This window comes from Choloepus didactylus, chromosome 3 (genome assembly GCF_015220235.1).
Source record: "Choloepus didactylus isolate mChoDid1 chromosome 3, mChoDid1.pri, whole genome shotgun sequence".
Taxonomy (NCBI): Eukaryota; Metazoa; Chordata; class Mammalia; order Pilosa; family Megalonychidae; genus Choloepus; species Choloepus didactylus.
Genome location: NC_051309.1, coordinates 146,237,327 through 146,261,991, shown reverse-complemented (window position 1 = coordinate 146,261,991; position 24,665 = coordinate 146,237,327). Strand labels below are relative to the sequence as shown.

Here is a 24,665-nt window from a genome sequence, read left to right as displayed (position 1 = left end):
TTTTCAAGACTGTGCATAAGCAAAAGCTAAGCTCTCTGAAGCAAATACCCAGACCAGATGGCAAAGAACAAGAACAAGAACAAGATCCTTCACAAAAGGATTCCCACATACTTGAAACAGAGCATCACAAACAAACAAATCAGAAAATAATATATTTGGATAGTTACTCCAGAACATTAAGGAGGAAAATTAGAGCATGATTCCAGAACCTACTGCATGTCATCACAGTTTTTAAAAATACATTTGGAAATATGCATGTGTTTCTCTTTTCAAATAGTGAGTTTAGACAGTTTTGATAAATTCATTTTGCAGTTTTCATAAAAATTTACAACTATCAGCTAATGTTATACATACATATTTAGGTGAAAGAATTCTGTCTGATTCTAATACAGGTTATTCTCACCTAACATTAGCTAAATCAGCTAAGTAGTCATTGCTATCTAAAAACAGGTTTTATACTCTGTGATATAGCCATTAAAGTATAAAGTCCTAAATGAAGTAAAGAAAAATAATAGAATATGAATAAAACCATATTCATATTAAAAGATTCCAGTACATCCTGTTTAATGATATATAACAAATTTTAATTCCAGCATCCTCCTTACAGAGTCCCATTTAGAGCTGTAATCTAGCACAAACCTTGCTACAGCAAAATCCATGGAATGCATCATAGGGGGGCATTCTTCTTTCTTCCATCCAGAGACCTGGCATTTTCAGTGCTCTCTTAGGATGAAGCTCTGAAGTGACTATCCTCATTCAGAACCCTTGACCTCATATCCTGTAAGTGGATAAAGTATTAGTACATCAATATTTTATTGAAATCCTATAATAAGTAACATATGCATTACATTTCTAGGATAAGAAGGAGACCATTTTAGTAATAGGAATTAGCACTTTATTGAATATGTGACGACATTTGACTCCATGGGTCATTCTTCATAAATCAAAATTCATTTAGTAATAGTAAAGTAGAAGAATGTGGGTAAGAGATCAATAAATAATGTGCTGTTTTTCTGGCTATAGGAGGCACAAACAGGATTAAATCAATCTTAATGAAGTTTATTTTTATAATATATTCTAATTTATTTTTAAAAAGAAATACTTGAAATGTTAATGGCGAACGGTGATGGGGATCTCAAGAGGAAAGGTAATTTCACTGGGAATGACTGCAGATCTAGGACTGCAGAAGGCAAATATTGTGAAAGAACGGGAGCACAACTCTGTCCTCAGTGTCCATGCAAAAAGAAAGTTTTATTCTACTCATTTCTACAGGTCTTTATAGCATACAGGGTAGTTTCCTACGTGACTGCTCTCAGGCATTTCAGGGAGGGTACATTTTTTCTAAACCACAAGGTGTATTTACATATCTTTAGTCTTAAGGGACAATTTCTTTGGGGGTTAGACAGGAAACAGCAGGGGCAGGGGGCAGGAGGCAGGAGACAGGAGCACGGAAGGAGCCCAGCAAGAGCTCAGAGACTATTCCCTTATCTAAATTGCTGTCTGCTTTCAGACATGCAAGGGTTTTGGCCTTTTCCCATTCTGGACCCTGCCTTCAGGCTTCCAGATTTTGGGAAATGGGTCCTATGTATAATCTATCAAGCCAGGGGACCTTCCGTGTCTCCACAAAATATGATGCTATTTTTTTTTAATCAGGGACTTTGTAATGGTTTCAATAACTATGTTGGTATCATCCAGGAATTATATACTGCTCATCTTTTTTATCATATGTCATTCAGTATTCAGGAACAAGCTCAAGCCTAGATCCTTCAAAACATTTGATTTGTTTTGCCTCTTCTGACCTCTAGTGATCACTCTGTTCTTTAAACTCCTGCATTTTGGTACTGCATCATTTGCTCTTTGATTTTACATTGTAAAATTTGGGGCCCTAACTCTATAAAATAAATTTGCATTGGTTCATCAGCATAACCATAAGCTTTAGTACCCTGAATAATGAGTGTTACACAGAAGTTGAACAATAAATATGTGATAGAAATGATTGGAATGTACTATACAAGTAGTATATGGCTGGGAGTAAGGAAAACATAGGGTTACAGAGCATGGCTCCTCAGATTTTTCTGAGCAATATTCTTGATCATTATTAAGATGATAAGCATTAACGTAAGAAATAGCATCAGATCAACTGTTGTCAATAAAGTCATTTCTTTGATGGTGCTGCTCAAATGCAGCTCACTGCAAGAATCCTCCTATACAATATTAATTCAGGAATCTATTTAACTTCAGCAGTGACTTGATAAAGAGTAACCATCTATGAGGTGCCAGGTTTTGTGTTTGGTGCTGGTCATTCAATAGTAAACAAAATGGATATACTTTGCTTCTTTTGTTTATCACAGTTTAGTGAGAGGCAGATATTTTAAGCAAACGTAATTGTTATTGTTAAGTAAAATAAAATAGGCAGCCTGCATTGGGCATTGTTGGGAGGGACCTCGTTCAGAGAAAGGGTTGTCCAGAAGATAAAAACAATTGACTGGCAGGGGCTTTCCAAGCAAATGGACCAATGGAATGCACCCTACAGATATTACAAATAAACAACACCTGGTGATAAATCAGTTTCAGTCCAGGAGAGACAGCTTGTCAGAATGGACCTATCATACTAATCAATGTATATCTGCTTCCCACTTTATAAGACCCTCCCCCTGTAAATGAAAGCTTAATGCCAATAAGAACAAGTCCTTGCTCACTTCCACATTTGCTTTTTAGAAACTTCCTTTTCCCCTCCCTTGTTGGAGCTCCTTATCTCTTTTCGTTTGGTGCTGCTTGATTTGCTAATCATTTGTTGCTCAAATAAACTGTGACAAAAATTTTAAAGTGCCTCACTTTATATTTGACAATAAGAATTAAATGTATAATATGTTAAGTGAAAGAAATATCAGGGGACTCATTTCAGATTTTTCAGGTCCAAGAATAACTATGATAAAGGTAGATTTAAGGCCTGGCTTGAAGAAATGGATGGAACTAGGTAAAAAGGTGAAAAGAAAAATAAAATGCAAAAGTGAAAAAATGATGCATGTTTTAGAGGAAATGAAAGGTTGGATCTAGACTGAAATTCTCATGTAATGGAAGACTGTGAGAAATGAGGTTGACATATATCCAATCATAAGGCATCTTGTTAGTTGAGATCCTGACATATTTCAGGCACTAAGCTAGGTTATGAAAATACAATAGTGAAACATAATCATATGTTACCCAACAAAGTTGTTCTAACCAAGCTTATAATCTAGTAAAAAATACAATTCTCAACCAAATGATTGATTATGGAATAATCCACTTGGACTTCTTTTGACATTCAAACTGAGAGAAGTGCAGGGTAAAGGTTATAGTTAGCTTTAACTGAAGGACTAAGATTCTGTCTATGCTAGTTTTATACAGGGTTGTAATAAAGAAAATGCTTTAAATTGGAAGGTCAACTAAAGTTTCACTGAGAAGGATGCTTGATCTGAGACTGAAAATAAAAGAGCCAAGTGTGAAAATGGGGGTATAGAAGGAAGAGCAGATGAAATGACTTTGGCTTGGGGGAGCATGTTTCCAAGAAACCAGAAATAGTCCAGTGTGCCTGGAATATAGCAATCAAGATGCAAGGATAGGGTTACCATAAGGGCCTGCAACCCTGTTATTAGGTATATATTTGGAAAAACTGAAAGCAGGGACATGAATAGACACTTGCACACTGGTGTTTATGGTAGCAGTACTCATAATTTGCAATGGATGGAGGTGGCCTAAGGGTACATCGCCTGATGAAGTGAAGGGTGAACTGTGGTATATACATATAATGGAATACTGAGTGGCTGCAAGAAGGAATGAAGTTGTGAGGCATGCAACAAGGTAATGTACCTTGAGGTCATTATGTTGAGTAGAATAAGTCAGAAGCAAAAGGACAAATATTGTATGGTCTCACTAATGTAAACTAAATATAATGAGCAAATGCTGAGAAGTGAATTTGAGAGCATAGGTTAGCAGGGGATAGATCTGGGGAGATTGGGCAACTGATGATTTAGGTACACAAAATGTTGAATAAATGTCATTGTAAAGGTTCTTAAATTGAAAGCTTTTACAGCCATCACATCTGTTCTTGAGTTTTAACTGTTATTTCTAAATTCTGAGATGCTGAGCACTTTGTGTACAACCTGGTAGTTCTCTGGAACTTTGGGTATCTGTGTGACACCTGAGACTCAGAGATAGAGTTCAGCAGCTATGAAAGTCAGCATTACTACATAGAGCAACTGCCAAATAAGGTGAAAAAGAGATCAAACTTCAATTACAGATATGAATAAGATGGACTTGGTTAGGAATAAGGTAAATCAGAATACAGTATAAATGATGTTGACTGTATTTTAAAACTTCAAACTTTTGTGTGAGACCAAAAGAAGAGATGTTTACTTGGTACAAAATTTAAATTCTCTGTAGCACACTATCTAATTTAACCTTTATGGTCAGTTTGTTTAAACAACATAATTACATGGAACCTAGAATAGGGAATGAGATCCTGTTATCCTTACAGGTTACCGTAATACCCTGATACTATTAAACTTCCCTATGTGGGGAATTCCTGATATTCTCTCAAGCATTAAGGGCTCCCAATTTTATAAGCCAAATCCTCAATCTTGGGGCTTGCTCTTATGAAACTGTTTCCTGCAAAGTAGAAACTAAGCCTACTTATAATTATGCCTAGAGTCACCCCAAGAGAAACTCCGTTGTTGCTCAGATGTGGTCTCTCTCTCTAAGCCAGCTCTGCAAATAAACTCACTACCCTCCTCCCTACATGCAACATGGCTCACAGGGATGAGCCTGGCCCTAGCATCATGGGATTAAGAATGACTTCTTGACCAAAAGGGGAAAAAGAAATGAAACAAAATAAAGTTTCAGTGTCTAAAGGCTTTCAAATAGAGTCAAGAGGTCATTCTGAAGATTATTCTTATGTAGTATAGAAATATTTCTTTTTGGTTTCTAATGTATTATAACAGCTAGAAGGAAACACTCAAAACTGTTCAATTGCAATCCAGTAGTCTTGGCCCTTGATGATGACTGTATAACTGTATAGCTTTAATCATGTGACAGTGCTGTTACAAAAACCTTGTGACTCACATTCCCTTTATCCAGTGTATGGCAGATGAGTAATAAAGTAAAGACCAAAAAAAATGGGGAGAGGGTGAGGGATAAGGGGTATGGGATAATTTGGTATTCTTTGTTGTTTTCATTATTTTGGAGTAATGAAAATGTTCTAAAATTGATTGTGGTGATGAATGCCCAAATATATGATGATACTGTGTACCATTAGTTGTATACTTTGGATGGATTATATGGTCTGTGAATATATCTCAATAAAATTGCATTAAAAAAATGATTACAGGAAAAAGAAAAAAAAAAAAAAAGATGAAAGCTGCCTCTAGAGCCAGACCATGCAACTCCTTCTAGACCAGGTAAACAATTCATATCATACATGTATACATATTACATCTGTAATGTTTATTATTTTTTTCCACAAAGCTCAGGAAACTATTGGAGTGTTTAAAGCAGGAGCTATGACATGATCAAATTTGTATTTTGAAAAAATCATTAGCACTGCCTATGGCAAATATATAAGAAAAAATGCTTTGAGGTGTTTTACCACTAGAGTGGTATTGAAAGTCAAAGAGGAAGAATGTTGGAGCCAAACCAAACATTTTATAGAAAAGTCTACCTGAGCTGGGGAAGAGTCAGCAAGAGAAGAATAGGATTAAAAGCAGGGTAGGTATCAGGTATCAGTAAGATCAATATATATATACATATTGTTGTCTTTCCCTGCTCAGAGTTTCACTGAGCCAGGGACCATGGGCTACTTTCCAAATTCAAGACCAGAATGGGAAGCAGAATGGGAACTAAGTCATCTCCAAGAATGGAGACAATTTTAAGGCAACAGCACAAGACTACTTCTTTAAGTACTCATAAAAAACAGAACATTTCCCAGTGTCAGTGAAGTTCAGGCAACATTGGCAGTTTAGGAAAATGGAGAAGTCATGGCCCTGTGACAAGCCCCATGGGTACAGATGAAACCCAATGGGGTATACTGAAGTATGTATATGTACTTAAATTTAGACATGTTCTTAATCTCAGTCTGCATCTATGTGGATGTGAACCTGTTGTAAACAGGAACTCTTGAATAAGCTTTGGTAAGTGGGAACCCAGGCTCTTGGATCCATGCATATATTCCATCTCTGCCACCATGACTACTCCATTCATGCCCCACTATGTCAGCACTCATGTGACTCATGACACCAAGAATGGCTTATGTTGACTGGCCAAGTCATTATGTCTACCTTGTACTTTAGTAACTCTTCTTTGGTGGAGGCTATTTGGGTGGATGTTATAAATAAGACCAAAGATCTGTACATATTGTGCCCTCTCCCACAGGTTTATCCTCATGTTTCTACCCTAGACTTCTTAATTTCTAAAATTTGTTCTTCCTACTACAACCTCTATTAAACATCTTCATAACTTTCTGTCACCCTTCCCTGGCCCCTGTCTTATCATCATGTCCCCTGTATTCTAACAATTAAGTGCTGCAACCTGGCCTCTGTAGTTCTGAAATACTGTTATCCCCATTACCATCAGTGAGCCTAGTTTTGTAAAGGCACCTCCTACTGCCACCCTAGACTAGAGAAGGAAAACAATCATGAGGTTTTTAGAGAAGTTAAGGTCCCTTTCACCAGCATATTCCATATTCATTTGGTAAATGGTGTATTCCCAGTGGCCTCCTGTGGAACATAGTCCTCTGGTTGGTTTTCTCAGCTGTATCAATTATATCTTTTCTAGCATGACTACTTCTTTGAATCTTTTAATTGTTATATAGTTGTTTTCTGTGTAAATTCTCGAAGTTCTATCTCACTTGGTGTAGACCATCATTTTTCCATGTTTCTAGGAACCATTGTGGAAAAATATTCTTACCATCCCTTTGGGTCATGTTAGGGTATTAAATCCTGTACTCCAGGTGCTCTCGAATGAATAAAAAACTCCTTTATTTAACCCTATGTCTTGTATCTTGATCAAACATCCCCAGAATCCAATCTCATGCATACACCCCCATATCCTGTTTGTAATACTGGATAGTTTCTACAGCTCCTTTGTATATTCATTTCCTCCTTTTTTAGGTCCAGACTGGTCTTAGACAGTAATGCCATGACCAAAATATAGAGTCAAGAAGGGGAAGAAGGAACATATCCCAAAGGAGATGTCTAATTGAAGAAAGGCTTAACATTGTCTTCAAACAATGGGAATGGGCTAGTCTATGATAGTGAGGAGTAGGCTCAGAAGATTCAGAAAAACATTAGGAGTCAAGATTTTAGTGCTTGTAATCTTAGATGCTTCCATTCCAAAGAGAATCTTGACCTTGATGTAATTGATCTAGCTAGAGAATGTAAACTTCTGTGGAATTCATCTATTATGACAATTAAATCTTGGACTTGATCCCCAGCCATCTCTGCCTTTTTGGCACAAGGTAGTCGGGATTTCATACTGAAATTTTAATTCCTAATTTATCACTCCCAAATTTTTATCTTTTTAGATTTCAAAGACATTTAGCAATAGCTGTTAAGTACTAGTGAGAATATGAACAACTGCACTCATATCTTGTAACAGGGCTTCTCTGTGCCCCACTAACATCAGTGATGGTGTCTTCATTGCTACCTGGATGGTGAGTGATACAGCTCTGAAATTCCTTCCTTTGTTTGTTTTCTCAGATTCCCCACCAAATTTTGTAGGTAGAGTTCCCTGGATAGCAGACTCTAGCATTGGTTTTCTTGTATAAGAAGTTTATTATGGAACACTCTTGAAGTCAATACCTGTGGAAGGTAAAAGAAGAAAACAGCAAAGGGGAGGAGAGTTTGGCTGCTACATAGTCTCAATGAAAGCCCCAGCCAACCATTTGAGGAGCTTTGTATCTGGGATGACCCTTGGGAGTTGATCCAAGTTGGTACAAAGGAGCCAGGCCTTTGCAAACCCATGTTGACTAGTTATTAGGTGTGGGCTGCCCTGAGAATGAGAGTAACTTTAGATAATGTGATTTTCGTCATTGGAGGCAGTCCCCACAGAGGCATGGCAGTTGTGGGGTTTTCTTTCAGCAGCATTCACAGCACCTTGGGGAAAAAATATTTCTTTCATTAAGGAGAATCTGGAAAGCACAACATAATATCTGGAAGCTGGAGAATGGGGAAGATCATAAACACAGCCCAAGTGTATTGGGAGAGGGAAAGCATCAATATATTGGAGGTCTGGTGATACTGAAGAACACTCTTGGTGTGAGTAATGGAAAGAACATGCTGGTAGGTATGCAATAAATTTTATTTCATTCTTAGAGAAATAAGGAGATTTATACAAAATTTTAAATAGGGAAGTTCTGTGAGACAATGTCTATTTTCATTTACGGTATCTTTTTCTAGAAGTTCAAGCTCTTGGACTCTTAGAGGGTGTGCCGGTTTGAATGTATTTTGTCCCCCAGAAAAAGCCATATTCTTTGATGCAATCTTGTGGAGGCAGATGTGTTAGTGTTGATTAGATTGTAATTCTTTGAGTGTTTCCACAGAGATGCAACCCACCCAACTGTAGGTGATAACTCTGACTGGATAATTCCCATGGATGTGTGGCCCCACCCATTCAGTGTGGGCCTTGATTAGTTTACTAGAGCACTATATAAGCTCAGACAGAAGGAGCCAGCTTGCTACAGCCAAGAGGGACACTTTGAAGAATGCACAGGAGCTGAGAAAGGCGCTTCAGCTTAGAGACATTTTGGAGATGGCCTTTGAAAGCAGACTTTTGCTCCAGAGAAGCTGAGAGGACAAACACCCCAAGAGCAACTGAGAGTGACATTTTGAAGAGAAGCTGAATACTAGGGAGGAACGTCCTTGGAGAAAGCCATTTTGAAACCAGAACTCTGGAGCAGATGCCAGCCATGTGCCTTTCCAGCTAACAGAGGTTGGCCATCCTCTAGTGAAGGTACCTGATTGTTGACATGTTACCTTGGACACTTTGTGGCCTTAAGACTGTAACTGTGTAACCAAATAAACCCCTTCTTATAAAAGCCGATCCATTTCTGGCATTTTGCATTCTGGCAGCATTAGCAAACTGGAACAGAGTGCAATGTTAAAAAGCTTTAGTAACACCTTTCTATGCTATTATTTATTATCAATATATTTAGATGAAACTGTGTATTTGATGAAAAATGTCAGAGAGTCAAAAAGAAAGTTCAAAGAAAGGTCAGAAAAATATATATTCACATCACAAAAGTTTAAAAAAAATCTTCCTTTCAAAGTATAAGATAGATTTCACTCATAGAAGATAAGTTCAAACCTTCTAAAAAATGGTGCTTGGAAAACTAACAGTTGATAATGGAGAGAAATAGTCATGTCTTAGAGTAGAGAAGAGTCATATATGCAAATAGTTAATAAATGCTGGTGATGCATAATGACATAGCAGATTATAAAACCAATGCAGCCAATATGTATTTTTTGAGATGTTTTGTATTTTTTGTTTGTTTTATTTTGTTTTGTTCTGACATATGATAGACAGCCTTTGAAGCCACATTGAGTACTCTGATGAGGAAACAGAAGTATTTTTGTGCTCTGAAGTCCTGAGACAAGGACTTAGATCCAGGCAGTGTTATTGAGTAGGTCATGACTTAGAAAGAGCATGAAGTTAGCAGCTGTCTATGTGGATGGTATCAAAGGTTTGGATTTTGTATTTTATCTCACAGATTATGATGCCAAAATGATAAATTTATGCTAATAGTTTAAGTGCATTTCATGCAGATGGAAAAGAACTCATTTAACAGGATTCTTGGAGCTATAGTTACAATTATAATAATAATAGCTAACATTAAATTAGCATTTATTAATATTCAGTATGATAAAACTTTAAATATGTTATTCATTTAACATTTATCTCACCACAATATGTAGATACTATAAAAAAAAATCCATATTTTATTAAAGACTAAGGAATCTTAGAGGGGATATCTAAATTGACTAAGGACACAGAGTATAAATGGCAGATCTGACATTCAAACAGAGGCATAAATGACTTAAAAACCAGAGTTCCCAGCTAGGATGTCAGTGGTTCTCCACTTCTGGAGACTCACTGGTGAAATGTAAGTTTTCACATGTGTGCAGTTAACTTCTCATCCATATGGAAAGTTAACTTTTGAACAAAAAAATATAACTATTATCATGCTAATATCTATAACAGAATTTTGAGCTTAACAGACTTGTTCAATATTATGAATTACAATATGCAATAAGGATTCAAATAGTTGATGTAATGCCAGGCTCATGCAAAGGAAAACACATCTATTTATGGAGACCAGAATTTTTTGGAGGGGTAAATAATACTTAAACTCATTTAGCAAGAGTACATAATCTCTTACAGCAAACGTGAATAATATCATAATTGTGTTTGTATACACACACAAGACATCACTACGCTATAGGAAGGACTGTGTTCAAGTCATTATTGTTCTTCAAAAGATATAGTATTTGAAATGGCATCAACATATTTGTAAAAGAACCAAGTAATTTTGCCAATATTCTATTCCTCCATGCATGATCCAGAGAATTTTAAGATCATATTTGATAGGGAAAGAGGGAAAGACAAAGAATAATGAAATTACAAAATCACACATAATGAAGAGCAATAGCCTTCTTGACACACAAAAATCCATAAGACAGTAGAGACTCAATAACTTTTAGGTGACAATAACTTGAAGGGCATTCAAGAATAATATAAAGATCTCTATATATTAGCGTATAAAATATGATTAAATATGAATTTGAAACCAATCTTAGAACAAAGAGGTAAATATTTTCTAAGAGGAATCACAGAGATTTGGAGAAATGAATTTTGTGATGGGAACATGGCTTGCTAATGCTGCCAGAATGCAAAACACCAGAAATGGATCAGCTTTTATAAAGGGGGTTTATTTGGTTACAAAGTTACAGTCTTAAGGCCATAAAGTGTCCAAGGTAAGTCATCAACAATCGGGTACCTTCACTGGAGGATGGCCAATGATGTTCAGAAAACCTCTGTTAGCTGGGAAGGCATGTGGCTGGTGTCTGCTCCAAGGTTCTGGTTTCAAAATAACTTTCTCCCAGGATGGTCCTCTCTAGGCTGCAGTCTCTCAAGAATGTCACTCTTAGTTGCTCTTGGTGTGTTTGTCGTCTCTTAGCTTCTCCAGAGCAAGAGTCTGCTTTCAACAGCCTTCTTCAAACTGTCTCTCATCTGCAGCTACTCTCTCCACTTCTGTGCATTCTTCAGTGTCCCTCTTGTCTGTAGCAAGCTCGCTCCTTCTGTCTGAGCTTATATAGTGCCCCAGTAAACTAATCAAGGCCCATGCTGAATGGGCAGGACCACACCTCCATGGTAATTATCCAATGAAAGATCCTGCCCACAGTTCAGTGATCACATCTCCACAGAAACATCTAATCAAAAGTCTGCAACCCAATCACCACCAATACGTTTCCTGCCCACACAAAACAGCATCAAAGATAATGGCATTTTGGGGGACAAAATACATCCAAACCAGCACAATGGCAAAGGAATTATGTAATTTGTTAAAAAAAAAAACAAAAACAAAAACAAAACAATTACAGTAAATCCACAAACCCCACAAAGAATGGCAAAAGGCAGAAGAAGATTGGTATCATACCTGGAGTTAAGTGTGACAAGGATAATCATACACAGATATAAACTGATATTATGGTGGCAATTATTAGGGTGAAAATGAAAAGTAGAGAGAGAAATGGAATTAGAAGAACTGTAGGGACACACCTGCACCCAGGATAGGGGATGCAGTTCTCATTCCTACTTCTATGACTCTGTTAATAAGCATTTTTGTTGTGGCAATACAGTGCTGCTCTAACAAACATGGTCATCTCTTGGAAAGAAGTGGTTCTAAACAGCCCTTTTTCATTTTTTAAGATTTAATTCTAATATTACTAGTGATATGGAGGCAAAATAAGTTTGGGAATAAGAGAAAATATCTCTAAACAAGACAAATATTTGATAAGCTAGGTAGTTAGGCATAGGCAAACATTATCTTAGACACATCTTTATATTAAAGGTTGACTGACTAGCAAGACAAAATAACTGAATTACCTTCATCATTGAAAAGTTATAATCTTTGTATCACTGAAATTTGCAGATAATTGCAGTTTATATTTATGAGCAATGCAACATTGACTTTTACTTTATTCATTTTAATACAGATCATTTGAATATGTATTACAGTCTTCCCTCATATTCTCCATTAAAAGGAGTCCACTAACATAATTTTATTTAACATATTTTTGATAAAATTTTGAATATTAGCACACTATGTTGATATGTGGTGTGCATGGGACAGAGGTTTGTGGGAGCTAACAACGTAGATGATTCCAAAGACAGAATCACTAAGAAAAAAATGGTAGATAGTCACAACAAAGCTGTTTAACTGGTGGACTTGAAGGATGTTGTGAATGTAATACATGAATTTGGGGAAATCCAAGAAAGTATTTTTTCTCCTTAAAGAAATTTTTAAAATATGGGGAACTATTTCTGTGATTCTCAAAATTCATATCTACAGTGAAAAAGGAACCAAGCCACAATGACCAATATTAAAATGTCCTTCACTTTTACAGTCTTAGGGTGTCCCACAGGGACTGCACTTCTCAGAGTAGGGATCTGAGATATTTTCTTTTCCTTTGAGATACAGCAACTCAAGATATATGGATTTCAGAAACAATTTCACAGAGTCATTCAATTCCATTTATTTCAAATACCACTGCCTCGGGAGTAATAAATATGCAACTGCCTTAGTGCAATAAATTATTTAATCTTGAGAAAAAGATTGTTGAGTTGTTAAACATGGAAGCCATTGAATATGTTTCTCAGGTCTCAGGAAAATAAAATTTTATTCTGGATATTTTTGTCCACAAATGAACAAGGAGATAAAGGCCAAATGTGGGCACAAGCAGATTAAAAGCATTTATTGTATCCTGTGATTTTTTTAGGCTAACCATGTAAAAGGTAACTGAATAGTTTTCAGAGAGAAAATTGGTTGGAAGAAATAGATAGAGAGCAGTGTAAGTGTACAAATGCTAATATTCACAGGTATTTTAATATTACTGTTAGAAGAATAAAGCATAAATAATAGCAACATTAGGTCAACAGGCATCAGTTTTTCACATCATTCTCTCATGTGCTGCCCAAATACGGGTAGACAGATAATAAAAAGTAAAAAGAAAAATTATTTATGCTGAGTTTCATATGTAAGGAACTATAATACCCATATTAATCAGCATATTTCTTACAAAGTCTGCATTCAAGGTTTAACCTTAAGAAAATATTACATCTTATGTTTTTTTTATGGCATTATTTTTCTTTTTATTTTCCCTGGTTGACCCCAAAAATTCACTATAGTATTGATGAAAAATTAGGTTCTGCTTTCCTTTATTTTCCTTTGTGCTCCTTAAATTCTCAACAAATCTTGCTGCAGAAAGACACTGAAAATAATGCAATACTAGGAAGCATATTAGAGAACAAGGACTATTGAAAATAGTAAGTGGAAGCTGCTCTGAGCAATATTTTACTATAAATTTTTTATCATCCATTATCAGAAATATGTTACTGCTAGATTCCTTATATCTGTTGTTATCATGCTTTAAAATATGCAATATCGAAATACCAGGACATAGGGACATAATGAAACTAAAGACATGCAAAATTAATGCGAAAAGTCTAACTATAAACAATTTCTTAAAAGTAAAGAAAATAAGAGGTAATTTCTTAAAATTTCATTATGAATGGCCTAAAATACACAAAATATTTTGAATTAACAAAGGAATAATCACATTTTATGAAAACTGGAAATATTTTCATTAAAACAGAATAATAATAAGAGTAAAATAAAAGTCTTCCATTGCACAATTCAGCAGCTGGGCGGGGGGGCAGGAAACAGTAAGGCTAAAGTCTTACAGGGTTGCTTTTTAACCAGAAAGAAAAAATTAGTTAGCAAAAATCACTTAGGATCATTTACATACCTGAAATTTACACTACATTCTTGATTCTACTTACCAAACTTTTTCTATTAATTTTATAGAAAAACTAAATAAAAGCTTTTGCCTGTTCCATGATCTCTGTTGAAACTGCTCAACTCTACTTATAAAGCTCAAAGGCAGTCACAGAAAATACAAAAGTGAATATGTGTGGCTCTGTTCAAATTAAACTTTATTTACAAAAGCAGGCAGTGGGCTAGATTTAACTTGAAGACCACAGTTTGCCAAATCATGTTCTAGATAAATGTACATACTAATGCCAAAATATTTGACACAGCGTATGTGAATGGAATCTACCAAATGAATTAACTAAAAAAATTTAGTCAAAAACCAAATCTATTTTTTTTGATATGTGAAAGGGTTAACTGGCAAAATTCTCATTTAGTCTAAGTTTGCAATATACTCTATCTTGTTCCAAATACAACTAAAGTTCTGCAAGCAATTAGAATATCAGTGCAATGAGTTACCTGTATATCTGTTTGAATCAATTTCTGGAATAGCTGAATAAGTTCCTACCAGACCTAACCCCAGAAACAAAACAAAACAAAACATATAACTTGGGAAAAAAATACAAAAGCATGAAACTTTGAACAAATGGAGGCAAATTATGGAGAGAAGTATAAAATTAAAAGAAGGAAAGGACATGATATAGGTTACCTGCTGTTTATTGACTTTAAGCTTTAAGGGTGACCACTATGGCCCAAGAAAAGGTGACAAAAACTCTTATTTTGCCAGCCTGACAATTCAGAATACAGTTTGGGCAGCAACAGCTGTTGAAGTGAAGAGTGAATCTATGAGAGCAGTGAGCCAAAGAGAAAAAGCCCCCAATTCTGTGTAAGTTCTGCTGAATCTCTGACAGACCTATGAAACATGTATACATAGGACAAATTCCAACACTAAACTGGGAATTTAGCTGCTTCTTAAGATAGTTTGCATTTTGAATCTGACAAAGTGAAATGCCTGCTAAAAAAATCAATTAATGTAAAACACCATATTAACAAAATAAAGAAAAAACACAACTGTATTAATTGATACAGAAATGGCACTTGAAAAAATTCAACAGTACTTCTTGATAAAAACACTTAAAAATTAGTAATAGAAGGAAATTTCACCAATACTATAAAGTGCATATATGAAAAACTATAGCCTAGCATCTTACTTTAATGATGAGTGACTTGAAATGTTCCCTCTAAGATCAGGAATAAGACAAAGATGCCTACTGTCACCACCATTAATCAACCTTGTACTGGAGTCCTAGCCAGAGCAATTAGAAAAGAGAAAGAAATAAAAGGTATCCAATTTGGAAAGGAAGAAGTTAAAATTTCCCTATTTGTAGATGACATCATCCTAAATACAGAAAATCTTGAAAAAATCCACACCAGAGCTCCTAGAACTAATAAATGAATTCAGAAAAGTGATGGGGTACAACATCTACATGCAAAAAAAAAAAAAAAAAAAAATCAGCAGTCTTTCTATATGCAAACAATGGACAATCAGAAGGATCAAGAAAAATTTTCCATTTAAAAAAGCAACTAAAAGAATCAAATAACAAGAAATAAATCTAACCAGGACATAAAGGATTCATACATGGAAAACTACAAAATATTGCTAAAAGAAATCAAAGAAGTCTTAAATAAATGGAAGGACATTCCAAGTTCATGGATTGGAAGACTAAGTATTGTTAAGATGTCATTCTACCCAAAGCAATTTACAGATTCAACACAATCCCAATTAAAGTCCCAACAATCTTCCTTGCAGAAATGGAAAAGCCAATCACCAAATTAATTTGGAAGTTTAAGAGGCCCCAAATAGCTAAAACCAACTTGAAAAAAAAAGAATGAAGTTGGAGGACTCACACGTCCTGATCTTAAAACTTACTACAAAGCTACAACAATCATTAAAGCATGGTAATGGCACAAGGAAAGGCATATAGATCAATGGAATTGAATTGAGACTCAAAATCAACCCTCATTTTTATGGCCAACTGGTACCTGACAAGGGAGCAGAGATTACACAATTGGGAAAGAATCATCTCTTCAACAAATGGTGCTGGGGAAACTGGATTTCCATTTGCAAAGGAATGAAGGTGATCACCAGCCTTATACCTACAGAAGTCAACTCAAAATGATTAAAGATGCAAATATAAGAACCAGAACTATAAAATTTTTAGAAGAAAATGCATGGATGCCTCTCAAGATATTGTGTTAGGTAATGGTTTCTTAAACTTCACATCCAAAGTGCAAGCAAAAAGAAAAAATAATAGATAAATAGGAACTCACCAAAATTAAAAACTTGTGCACTTCAAAGGACTTTAACATGAAAGTAAAAAGATAATCTACACAATGGGAGAAAATATTTGAAAGCCTCATAACCAACAAGGGCTTAATATACAGAATATATAAAGAAATCCTTCAACTCAGCAACAGAAAGACAAACAACCCAATTTAAAAATGGGCAAAAGACTTTAATAGACATCTCTCCAAAGAAGTTATACAAGCGGCCAAAAAGCACATGAAAAGATGCTTTCCATCACTGGCTATTAGGGAAATGCAAATCAAAACCACAATGAAATACCATTTCACATCCCCTAGAATGACTATATATTTTTTTTAAAGTGGCTAATTACAAGTTTTGGAGAAGATACAGAGAAATAGGAACATTTGTCATTGGTGGGAATGTAAAATGGTGCAGTCACTGTGGAATACAGTTTAACAGTTCCTCAGAAAGTTATAGAACTATTATATGACCCAGCACTCCCAGCCCTTCAAGTGTATACTCAGTATAATTAAAAGCAGAATCTCAAACAAATATTTGCACTCCGATGTTCCTAGCCATATAATTCACAATTGCCAAAGAATGGAAATGATTCAAGTGTCCCTTAACCAATGTATGGATAAAAAAATATATTGTATATAAATACAATGGGATATTATTCAGACTTAAAAATGAATGAAGTTCCAGAAAAAAGAGAGTAAATTTTATCAATGGATGAGTAGAAGGATGAATAGATGGCGATATATGTAATAAATCAGGTATAGTATAATGATAATGATAGAATTTAGATGTTAAGTATATTGATCTCTGTAAAATTAAAAAGTTATAATAAAGTGATAAACATACAATAAAACATTAACTTATCTGAGCATTTCTTGTCATTTCAATTTGTTCTCACAGCCTAGGTTCTCATCCTCCTTCAAAAATTGTTACATTGAGTGAGTTGGGGGACAAGGATATGAGTTAATAGCAATATAGCAGTATACCCTGCTTTGCAGTTGCCCAATCAAGTTACCTTGTAGCTTGTTTTTGCTTTTATGACTGGAATCTCTGAATGATGTCTCATTTCCAAAAATTTAAGTTCACTAGGCACTTCTTGTACTGTGTAGGAGAATCATTCACGTTTTAATGAAAGTTGTACCACCCTTCTTAACCTATTGATATATATGTTGGTATGTGGGAAAGGGAGGAATGTGTGAATATTGTGAGGGAGCTCTTACTGGGAAAAAAGTTGAATAAAAATTCTGACCTATTTCCCTTTGACAAACATTTTTATCAGAACCCTTTGAAAGTTAGAGATGATTCTAATTGTGGTTCATCTGCTGGAATGAAAATACAAGGGAACTAAAGGAAAATTTTTCCAAAAGGAAGCTGCAATCTGAGCTGGTGATCTGCAATCACATCAAGCACTAAGGGCTTTGAGGGTATTCCAACCTCAGGCACAATATAGGGACAATTCTGGAAGCATCACCCAGCTTAATTACTTGGCACAAAGCCCTGATTTGAGAAATAAGGTTAAGTGTGTGAAGGTGAGCTACAATTACTCTAACCTTGGAGCATGGTGCAAAATTGCAAATTTTGAAATGCAATGAAGCTATAAAGATTGCATCAGGACTCTTTGGGAAGGGAGTTCCATAGTAATTCAGTGAGGCAGCAAACAAATCACAGTTCCTAGAAGATAGATCATTCTTTGTAATCATTTATCTGCCTAATATCTGTTTTGGGTAAGATGGGCCATTCTCTTTGACCTGACATCCAAATCCTTGTTTCTCAGATTACTTAGACCCAGGGTAATAGAAAGACAGACTCCCTAGAGAAATATTGTACTTCCTTCTAATGAAAGCATCTAGGCCTCTAGCAATTATTTGAAAAAAAAAAAAAGAAGCTATATAATTATATTTGCACCTCAGAATATCAGTTTGTTAGTCATAAAAAAATAAGAAGTTTCCTTCCTGTTGTCATATGTTCTACAGCTATATCTTTTTTCTATCAAATGGTTCCTTTTAAGAATTAAGAAGTAAGGAACTTAGAAGTAAATAGATGCATGTTTCACATAGGCTTATGCAAATAATCATAACTTTTGCACAGCAGAGTTCACTTCTTTCGTTAGTCACCTGAACCATTTTTATAGGGTGCTAGATTAATGCTTGAAGACCATGGTCATTGTAAAATGATAGAATATTGATGCAATTTCTTTAGAAAGAAGGCTGTCCCAGGAGAATCAGTAGAGCTAAGTTTTAGAATGCCTGATACCACCTACTAGCAGTGTGGCCCACATTAAATCAAGTACCCCAATGGTGACTCAGTTTCTCCAGATTCAAAGTGGGTATAACAATAATCAAAATAAAGTGTTATTTTTAAAGGTATATTGAATTTGGAGAGTCTCAGCCTCACCACTGCTGCTGCCCAGAGACTGCTGAGCCTAGTCTGTCTGTCGCCACCTGCTCAAGATACAGAATATCCAGTTGTGGATAAAAATGAGCTAGTGCAGAAGGTCAAACTGGCTGAGCAGGCTGAGTGATACATGATGTGGCAGCCTGCATGAAGTCTGTAACTATGCAACTAGCTGAATTATCCAATGAGGAGAGGAATCTTCTCTCAGTTGCTTATAAAAGGGTTGTAGGAGTTCAAAGATCATCTTGGAGGTCATCTTGGAGGGTCATCTCAAATATTGAGCAAAAGATGGAAGGTGTTGAGAAAAAAGAGCGGATGGCTTGAGAATATATAAAGAAATTTGAGACTGACCTAAGAAATATCTGCAATAATATACTCTTTTGGAAAACTTCTTGGTCCTCAGTGCCTCAAAAGCAGAGAGCAAAGTCTTCTATTGTTACTTGGCTGAGGTTGCCGCTGGTGATGACAAGGAAGGGATTGTGGTTCAGTCACAAGTATACCAAGAAGCATTTGAAATCAGCAAAAAGGAAATGCAACCAATTCATCCTATCAGATTGGGTCTAGCCCTTAAGTTTTCTGTGTTCTATTACGAGATTCTGAAATCCATAGAGAAAGTCTGCTCTCTTGCAAAAACAGCTTATGATGAAGCCATTACTGAACTTGATACATTAAGTGAAGAGTCATACAAACACAGCAAGCTGATAATGCAATTAACTGAGAGATAACTTGACATTGTGGACATCGGATACCCAAGGCGATGAAGCTGACGTAGAAGTAGGGGAAAATTAACCAGCTTTCCAACTTCTGTCTGCCTCATTCTAAAATTCATGCAGTAGATTATTTGTCCTCCATGCTGTACCACAACTAGTTTTTTGATTATTATTATGACAGGTTTATGTTACTTCTATTTGAACTTCTGTATTTCCCATGTGGTTTTTATGTTTAATAATAGGGGAGTAGAGCCAGTTAACATTAGAGAGTTATCTGTTTTCATTTGAGGTGGCCAATATGGGGAAGTGGAATTTTTATACAGGTTATAAATATTTGGCTTAATACTTTTGGTACATTGTGGCTTCACAAGGGCCAGTGTTAAAACTGCTTCCATGTCTAAGAAAGAAAACTGCCTACATATTGGTTTGTTTCCAAACACTTACAACTTATGTTATTAAAAATTTTGCACAAATTAAGCATCAGCTCCCCATTCTTTACCCTTGTTCTATCACTGGTAACCTATGTTCTAAACATTAACAACATGAGTTTGCTCATTATAATTAGTTCATATTAGTGAGATCTTACAGTATTTGTCATTTTGTGTGTGGCTTTTTTCACTCAACATAATGTCCTCAAGTTTCATCCATGTTGTAGCATGCATTAGGACTTCACTCTTTCTTACAGCTGAGTAATATCCCATCAATTGTATATACCATATTTTGCTTTTTAGTTCAGGGGTTGATGGGCATTTGGGTTGTTTCCCTCTTTTGGCAGTTAAATTATGATGCTCTGAATATCAGTGTGCAAAAATCTCTTCAAGTCCCTATTTTCAGTTCTTTTGGGTATATACTTAATAGTGTGATTGTCAGATCATTTGGCAATTCTAAACAGGTTCCTGAGGAACGGCCAAACTGTCTTCCACAGAGGCTGCACCATTTTACGTTCCCACCAGCAATGAATGAGTGATCCTACTTCTCACATCCTCTCCAACACTTTTAGTTTACTGTTTTGTTAATAGTGGCCATTCTCGTAGGTGTGAAATGATATCTCATTGTAGTTTTGATTTGCATTTTCCTAATAGCTATTGATATTGAGCATATTTTTATGTACTTTCCAGCCATTTGTGTTTCTTATTAGAAAGATGTCTATTCCAGTCTTTTGCCTATTTTTAAATTGGATTGTTTGTCTTCTAATTGTTGAGTTGTAGGACTTCTTTATATTTTATGAATATTAAACTCTTAACAGATAATGCAGTTAACAAATATTTTCTCCCATTGCATAGGTTGTCTTTATTTTCTTGACAAAGTCCTTTGAAGCACAAAAGTATTTACTTTCAAGAAGGGCCGATTTATCTACTTTTTCTTTCATTGCTTGGGCTTTGGGTGTATAGTCTAAGAAACCACTGTCTACCATAAGATCTTGAAGTGGCTTCCCTACATTTTATCTAGAAGTTTTATGGTTCTGGATAGTATATTTAGGTCTCTGGTCCATTTTCAGTTAATTTTTGTATGAGGTGTGAGATAGGGGTCCTCTTTCATTCTTTTGGATTTGGATATCCAGTTCTCCCAGCACCATTTGTTGAAGAGATGATTCTGTCCCAGTAGAGGATTTGGCAGCTTTGTATAATATCAATTGTCCATAAATATAACAACGTATTTCTGAATTCTCCATTCCATTCCATTGGGCAATATATCTATATTCATTCCAGTACCACCTTGTTTAGACCACTGTAACTTTGTAATATCCTTTAAAGTCAGGAAGTATGAGTCCTCCAACTATGTTCTTCTTTCTCAAAATGTTTCTGGCTATTCAGGGCTTTATACTCTCAAATGAATTTGATAATTGGATTTTCCATTACTGCAAATCATGCTCTTGGAATTTTGATTGAGATTGCATTGAATCTGTAAATCAAATTGGGTAGAATTGACATCTTAATGATGTTTAGTCTTCCAGTCTATGAACACAGAAGGTTATTCCAACTATTTAGGTCTTCTTTGATTTCTTTTAGCAATATTTTTTAGTTTTTTACATCAGATCCTTTAATACTTGGTTAAATTTATTCCTAAATATTTGATTCTATTATTTGTTATTTTAAATGGATTTTTTTTCTTGATTTCTTCCTCAGATTGCTTATTACTAGTGTATAGAAATACTACTGATTTTGCATGTTGATCTTGTCAATTTCCTTAACTTGCTTATTACCTCTAGGAACTTTGTTATAGAGTTTTCAGTTCTTTCTGTATATAGGATCATGTCATCTGCAGATAGTGAAAGTTTTAATTCTTCCTTCGGATTTGCATTCCTTTTATTTCTTTTACTTCCATAACACAATATTGAATAACAGTGGTGGCATTGTCCATCTTTCTCTTGTTCCTGTTCTTAGAGGGAAAGTTCTCAGACTTCCAAAATTGAGCATGTTGTTAGCTGTGGGTTTTTCATATATACCTTTTATTGCATTCAGAAAATTTCCTTCCATTCCTATATTTTAAAGTGTTCTTTTCAGGAAGGATGCTGCGTTTTGTCAAATGTCTTTTCTGCATCACTCAAGATGATCATGTGGTTTTTCCCCTTTGATTTGTTAATGTAGTGTACTATATTAATTGATTTTCTTGTGTTGAACCATTTTGCATACCTGGGATAAAATCCACTGGATCATGGTATATAATTCTTTTTATGTGCTGCTGGATTAGATTTGCAAGTATTTTTTTGAGGATTTTTGTATCTATATTCATTAAAGAAATTGGTCTGTAATTTTCTTTTTTTGTGGTATCTTTATCTGGCTTTGGTATCAGGGTGGTGTTAGCTTCACAGAATGAGTTAAGTAGTGTTCCCTCCTGTTCAGTTATTTGGAAGAGTTTAAGCAGGATTTGTCTTAATTCTTCTTGGAATGATTGGTAGAATTTACCTGTGAAACCATCTGGACCTGGGTTTTATTTTGTTCTGAGGTTTTTGATGACTGATTCAACCACTTTACTTGTAATTGGTTTATTAAGGTCTTTTATTTCTTCTAGAGACACTGTAGGTTGTTTGTGTATTTCTAGGAAGTTGTCCATTTCATCTACATTGTATAATTTGTTAGCATACAGCTGTTCATAGCATCCTCTTATGATCATTTTTATTTCTGTGGGATCAGTAGTAATGCCCCCTCTCTCATTTAAGGTTCTACTTATTTGAATCTTCTGTTTTTCTTTATCATTCTAGCTAAATGTTTGTCAATTCTATTGATTATCTTAAGGAACCAATTTTTGGTTTTGTTGGTTCTTTTCTGTGTGTGTGTGTGTGTATGTGTTTATTCTCAATTTCATTTATTTCTGCTCTTTTTTTTTTTTATTTCAATCCTTCTGCTTGCTTTGGGATTAGTTTGCTGTTCTTTTTCTAGTTCCTCCAAGTGTGCAGTTAGGTCTTTAATTTTAGCTCTTTCTTATTTTTTAATGCAAGCATTTTGGGCTATAAATTTCCCTCTCTGCACTGCCTTTGCACTGCCTATAAGTTTTGATTTGTTGTGTTTTTGTTTTCACTCATCTTAAGATATAAATTTAATCTCTTGCAATATCTTCTTTAACCCACTGATTGTTTAAGAATGTGTTGTTTATCTCCATATATTTGTGAACTTTCTAGTTCTCCACCTGTTGATGATTTTCAGCTTCATTCTATTATGGTCAGAAAAAGTGTTTTGTGTAATTTCAATCTTTTAAAATCTATCAACACATGTTTTGTGACTCAATAACTGTTCTATCCTGGAGAACAATCCTTGCACTTGAAAAGAATATATATCTTGCTGTTTGGGGATGCAGTGTTCTGTAAATGTCTGTTAGGGCTAGTCATTTATTATTCAAGTTTTCCGTTCCCTTATTCGTCTTCTGTCTAGATGTCCTATCTATTGATGAGAGTAGTGCATTAATATCTCCAACTATTATTCTAGAGATTTATTTCTATTTCTCCCTTCAGTATTGCCAGCTTTTGCGTCCTGTGTTTTGGGGCACCCTGCTTAGGTGCAAAAATCTTTACAACTGTTATTTCTTCTTGGTGGATTGTTCCTTTAATTAATTTATAATGTCCTTCTGTATCTCTTATAACAGTTTTATATTTAAAGTCTATTTTGTCTGATATTAATATAGCTACCACAGGTGTTTTTTTTTTTTTTTTTGGTTATTGTTTATGTGAAATATCTTTTCTAGTATTCACATTCACACTATTTTTATTCTTGGGTCTAAGGTGAGTCTCTTTTAGACAACATGCAGATGGATCATATTTGTTTTATCCATTCTGCCAGTCTTTTGATTGGGGAGTTTTATCCACCAACATTTGTTATTATTACTGTAAAGGCAGTACATATCAGTGAGAGGACCATTTTCTAATCACATCATTTCCACATGCTATAAGGTCCTACCATTCATAATCCCATACAATGTCACCATATTCCAAACATCTGGAATCTCTTCCCAGCATGCTCCAAATCTTTTCCTTCTTTCTTCTTTGAATTTAATGTCACTTACAGTTTTAGAAACTTCTCCACATGAGTTATTATCATCAGTATTTTAAAGGCAAAAATAGGAAGGATCAGAGAGATTAAACAATTTGCTAAAAGTAATATGGTTATGAAATGTTATAACGGTAAGTAAATCCAAGTTCAAATTCTCCATGTCAGTTAGACCAATCCCCTCACTTTCTTCGAATGTCTATATTATTTATTTTCAATATTCAGCCTTTCCTTATAGAATTATGAAATTTTAGAAATGGACATTAATTTTGACATAATTTAGTTCTAACCCTTTATTTTACTTGGGTAAACCAAGGGCTAAATTCTTAAGTGACTTACAAATATTTAATGTCTCTTCCATTCTTCATCACATATTCTTTTTCCTTTTTATTGAACAAAACTCCTTTAATATTGACTTTAGAAACAATTTGTAAGTAATATTAGTAGTAATAATGATAGTAGAACAAAGAGAAAATTTGGAAAATTAAAAACACACACACACAAATAGTAGTAATAAGTCCAAATACATTTGCAATCAAAATAAGTGTAAATATATTAGACTACCTTTAAACATATAGAAAGTCACAGATTGGAAATATGTTAACTGAATTAAACAGAAACATCCAGCTATATGTGTTATATAAGAAATATGTATTAGTTATAAGGACATAAGAAGGTTCCCAATAAAGTAATGGAAAGATCAGCTTAGCAAAGAGTAACTAAAAGAGAGCTCA

General features: G+C 35.0%; 1 pseudogene; it reads left to right on the top strand.

Annotated features, from left to right (window-relative positions):
• The first annotated feature begins 1,113 nt into the window (after nt 1-1,113).
• On the top strand, nt 1,114-19,529 carry LOC119530475 (annotated as a pseudogene).
• The last annotated feature ends 5,136 nt before the right edge of the window (nt 19,530-24,665 follow it).